Source organism: Oryzias melastigma, linkage group LG7, assembly GCF_002922805.2.
Source record: "Oryzias melastigma strain HK-1 linkage group LG7, ASM292280v2, whole genome shotgun sequence".
Lineage (NCBI taxonomy): Eukaryota > Metazoa > Chordata > Actinopteri > Beloniformes > Adrianichthyidae > Oryzias > Oryzias melastigma.
In genome coordinates this window covers 27,474,063-27,479,494 of record NC_050518.1, presented here as the reverse complement: position 1 = coordinate 27,479,494, position 5,432 = coordinate 27,474,063, and the positions used below count along the sequence as shown (strand labels likewise).

Genomic DNA, 5,432 nt, shown 5'->3' with positions numbered 1-5,432 from the left:
TCTGAGAACTTGGATAACTATGGTGAGAATACGGATGTATTGTCTGTACTATTTTTGAAACAGAAATTTTCAGATTTTAATTTTTTTTGGCCAAACACTACTATTTTTTTTTATGTTTTATTTGGGTTTCAAATAATATTGGCCTGAATTTAGTTCCGTAGATTCTCTTGAAAAAAATCATTTTTTTCATGTTTGTTTAAATGTTTTGTCACATGTTTGGTTGAATTTTATTTTCACTTTACCATCAAAAACTATATTTATTTTTTTTACTAATTTCTCTACTTTTGCTCCTCTTTCACCCCCCCCAAGCCACCCACTAACTGGAATGCATTAGCTGATGAATGGTTGTTTTTGTTGTTTTTAGCTCAACAGCGCCACCCCTGGCCTCAATGGTCAAAAATGGTGACAACAAAACATGCACTGTGATTAGAGAAATAATTATCCAATCATCCTTTGACCTGTGAGCCCGTCGGAGGTCACGCAGACAGCGGGCGGGCTGCTTCCCAGGTGCTTTCTCATGTGCACAGCTGCACATACAGGAGGCATTGTGAGCGCACAGGTTCCTCTCAACACGTGCTCCTCTGAGCCTGTGCGCCCGGTTCACTGCTGCCATTTCACGCGCGTGCACGCCAGGTTCCCAGTGGACAGAGAGCAGAGTTTGTCCAGGGAGCCGGCGGTGGAAATCAGCACTTCCTGCTTTTGCGTGGCGAGGGGAAGTGCTACCGTCGATGTCCCCTTATCGCTGGGTACACAGGCAGAGCAGAGGGAGGAAGGCAGGGAAGAGGAAGAGGAGGAGAAAGAGGAGCTGGAGGGAGGTCAGGCAGGTTGGACAATGAGGGAGAAGTTCAGAGAACTTTGTCCTGCAGTGAGTCGCGTCCATTTGTGGCAAAACTTTAAACAAATCAGGGATGGAGATGAAATGCTGCTCTCTGTTTATGTTTCCTTTCTTTTTAAAGACCCACTCTGTTGAAAACAGTATTTTTAACATAGTCTTGTTGCATTTTTCTGATGATGGCGGACATATTTAAAGAAAATGGAGGTCAAAATTGTGACCACTTTTTCATCCACCTCTAGACAAACAGATCCATGAATGTCTTTGTTTTCCTCGCCTGAGCTGGAATTTGGATAGCTGGATAGCTCAGAGATTGCTAGCTAGCTTTGGATGATAGGAAGGGGGGCGGGGTAACTCAAACTCCTGCCGCTCTGCAGAAACTATGTTCTAGAAAACCACATGGGTTTTTGGATTTTGGCTAAAAACAGCATCATCATAATTCAAATATTTATTTTATTTATTTGAAATTTAAATCAAAAATAGGAGATAAAGCCTCTTGAGATGAAACATCTCCTCCTTTGCAGTATGTAACCAGATTCAAACAAGAATGGCAAAGAAAAAAAAATCAGTAAAGAAAACTAAACAAAACTAATTTGACAGTAAAAGATAACACAACACGTTACACACATTCATACAAAACACACAGGCTCACAATAGACACCTCTCCTTCTCATCACAATTCATAACAAAATCTTACACTACAAAAGGCAGCAGCTTCCATGTGAAAAAAAAGGGACATAAATACAAATAAAACACACGTCCAATTAATGGTAATATGAAATAAAAAAACAATGACGTGTGCTCAAGAGCTTTTCTAAATGCTGGGAATGACCTTATCGAACGTAATGATTGAAGAAGGTTGTTTAAGTCATTTGGTGCCTTAAAAGAAAATAAAAGTTTCCCAGATTGTTAATTCTTTGTACAGAAAAAAAAAGGTTATAGCGGTGTAGGTTATGTTGGGGAGTACAAGGTACCAAGTACTGTCTCAAATAAGAGGGAAATATATTTACTATATGAAAACATAATCAGGGATGCTTTGAAAATGGATCCGAGGATGATCAGAGTTGGATTTTAAGAGCATTATTTAGGTATTTGTAGAACTCATGTGTCAAAGTCAAGCCCCAGGGTTATTAACGGTCCGATGTTATCTTGCGCTCATTTCAAACTTCTATAATTTTGACAAAATATATTTTTATGGAGAGTAAAATACTGAAAGTTATTTAAGATTTAAGTTGATTTATTCTGGAATAATATTTCTGTCTTTTTATTATTCATAATTATGTTAAAAAGTTACAGTTTTAAAGTTTTAAAAATTTGCCTTCTGCTAGCTTTTTGGACTATTTTGGCATTTACTAAGATTTTTTAGGCTATTTTGGAGTTTAGCTAATATTTCAGCTACATGCTAGCTGTTTTGGCTAACCTAAGTTTTTTTTTATCCCTTTTTTAGGGTTTTTTTAGGCTAATTTGGGATTTAGCTAATACTGTAGCTGCCATCAGCTTCAGCGTCTAAATTCATCTTACAGCATTCACTCTAGCATTATCACAGGTAATGCTACATGTCTAGTTCATAATTATGTTAAAAGTTACGGTTTTAGAGTTTTAAAAATTGACTTTCAGAGTGTTTAATAAATGTTTATCCTGTTTGGCCCACAACCTAAGGTGTGTTTTGGATTTGGGCCCACTGTGTGATTGAGGTTGACACCCCTTTTGCAGAATGACTCCTTTAGCTCCAAACTGAGTTTTCATACCTAAACCTGCATTTGTTGCTTTTCTGGCTATGCAGCAAACAGAGATGGAATCTCCTCCAACTTCTGGAGCGCTTCGCTCACCTGCAGGATTTCACTGATGTCTTAATTATTAAGCCATGAAGGAGCTTTCAAAGTATGCATGACGTTATGAAAAAATGATGAAAATGAGCAGAAAAAAAGTGAAAATTCTACCAAAATGACAACAGCAAAAGAAAACAAAGTTGCATGTTTTTCCAAAAATGCAGCTTTTGTTGAGACCTAACAAAAGCAGAATGGGAAAGACAGAGCAAAAAGGGAGAAAAGATGTTTGGGATCAGGGTGGGGAGGCTTTCAGCACTTGGGATTGTCCCGGATGGACACAAGCCGCTCCCTCCCTTTATAAACAGCCTCTGGCCTCCAGCTCTCCTCCCTTTTCTGTCCATCTTCCCTTTTACGCTTGTTGACAGAAATTCATTTGAAAATATGAACAATAATGAACATTAGGAGTTTTTTTCTCCTTCTCTGACCTCTGACCCCATCACCACCACCACCACCCCCCCCATTCTCTGCCATTTCCAAAGTCAACACACCACTAAACGCTGGGCTGACTCACTTCCACGGTGGGTGGCTCTGTTTCCAATTTTCTCACCACCTCAACCTCCCCTCCACCTTGGAGGAAAAAGGGAAAACTATTGTCCGGACAACCAAAGCGTCGCCGAAGAGAAGCAGAAGAAGTTTGAGTGAAGCTGCTTTAAAGGGACAGAAGTGTGATGCTGCAGCCGCATGTTTAAAGGGTTATCGCTGCTTTCTTTTCTGTTTGGGAGAGCGTGGGAGCGCCCTCAGAGCCCTGCAGAGACACCGCAGGGCTCACAACAACACGAGGAAGCCGGTAACTCCAGCAACTAGAGGAAGAGAAGGATGAAAAGCATGCCCCAGAACCAGAACGTTCTCTTTGACTCGTCTCCTCAACACACCGTAAGGGACAAAATAAGCAGCATGAGATGCAACTTCCACATTTGTATGAAAGCCTTACCAGCTCTTGTTGTTGGCAGAAGGCGTCGGTTACACAATCCCATCAGTCATGTTCAATCCACAAAGATCAAGAGCCAACTACACACTGGCGCAGTATCAGTTCCTTCTGTCCGAGTGTTGAGAAAGTGAGGGGCCGCAACAAAAGAGGGAGGGAGAGAAAGAGTGAGATTAACCCCTGACTCCCTCCCTCGTGCACAAACAGCGGCAGCTCCCCGTATCACCAGCTCTGGTGTTTTCTCTCAAGTGTCAAGAGGAGGAAGGGAGATCGGAGGGAGAAAAGATTGCAGGCGTAGATGTGAGCGCTGGGTTTGAAGGTAGGAGGGAGCGACTGGCACGGGTCCAGAGACGGCCAGCCTGTGGAAAAAAAAACAGACAAAAGCAGGAAACACTATATCAGGAGGAGGCAAAGTACCAGCACAAAAATAATTAACAGACGGGGAGAAACAATGACAAGCAGAGTGGAAAACACAGCTGACAAGCAGCGCCGGACAATGACAGCCCAGACAACGGGCGGTCTGAACGGACCACAAGCTCAGAAAAACACCAAGTCCAGGGAGACGTGAGGCGGTCGGAGGCTAAAAATGAAACGAAAACAAGAGCAAAAATATAACCTGAAAAAAAAAAATCACACCAAGTATTTTTGTCTGGTTTCTACTTTAATTTGATTATGAGACTAAATTAACCTTTGAAGTAAGATCTAACAATACTCAGAACTTAGATTTAAAGACCTTCCGATGAAAATAGTGCTTATTTTGTGTGTTTTTAACATGTTCGTGTAGCATTTTTTCTGATAGATCAAAAAAAAGAAACTCAAAAATTCATTTAAAAGTTTGTCTTTATTCAAACCGTTGGGAATCAAGAGCAGATGAAAAACAGGACATATTTGTGACGTAGAAAAAACATGCTGGGCGGGGCCACAAGCTCCCAGCTCCGCCCCATTCTGATAAATCCACTTTCAGACAAATAGATCCACAAAGGTCTTTGCAGAAGCACAACAAAAGAAACACTGACAAAAGCGGAAGCACATAAACAACAGCAGAAGCACAATGACAAAAGCCACAACATGACAATAAAAACCACAACACGATGGCAAAAAAAACAACAGGACAAAAAAGTTGAACCACAACAACTACAAAAGCCACAACAGGACGACAAAAGACATCATTACAATGACAAAACCCACAACACGACGGTAAAAGCCACAACACAATTACAAAAGATGACATTACATAGACAAAACCCAAAGCTCAACAACAAAAGCCGCAACACGATGACAAAAACAAACAACAGGACGAAAAAAGTGGAACCACAGCAACAATGAAAAAACCCACAACACAACGACAAAAGCTGACAACAGGATAACAAAAGCCAACATTACAATGACAAAACACAACAACAAAAGCCATAAGCGATGACAAGAGTGGAAACAAGACCACAAAAGTCAAGGGAACGGCAGCGTCTGCGGCGGCGTATTCTAGCTCATCCAGACACTGGTCAGCGGAGTTTTCCAGCAGATGGATCGCTAGCGTAGTAGGCAGGGAATTAAGATTAAAATTAGATTTCTGAGTATTTCTTTATTCAATCATCATTAATCAGGAGCACATAAAAAAATGCTGTTTAAATAAGATTTTAGTTGTTACATAGAAAATACGCTGGCTGGGCCAGAAGGTCCGTGCTCTTGACCCTCAGTCAGGGGAAGGAGAAGGGAGTAGTCATCCAATGGTCCCGCCCACAACTCCAATTTTCCAATGAACCCCTGCTGCTCTGTTGAAATTATGTCCAAAGACAATTTGGACTATAAGCAGCATAATCATAATTAAATTATAATGAAATAGATTCAG

The 5,432-nt window shown here is 40.9% G+C and overlaps 1 protein-coding gene across 2 annotated transcripts in view; it reads right to left on the bottom strand.

The window, feature by feature from the left end:
- The window catches only part of hdac7a (histone deacetylase 7a), an 82,802-nt gene extending 78,398 nt beyond the window's left edge, over positions 1–4,404 (bottom strand). For both annotated transcript variants that reach the window (XM_036212949.1, XM_036212952.1), the window contains exon 1: positions 3,593–4,404. The gene's annotated coding sequence lies outside the window, so the exon portion shown is untranslated. The remainder of the gene's footprint in view (positions 1–3,592) is intronic.
- Between the last annotated feature and the right edge of the window lie 1,028 nt (positions 4,405–5,432).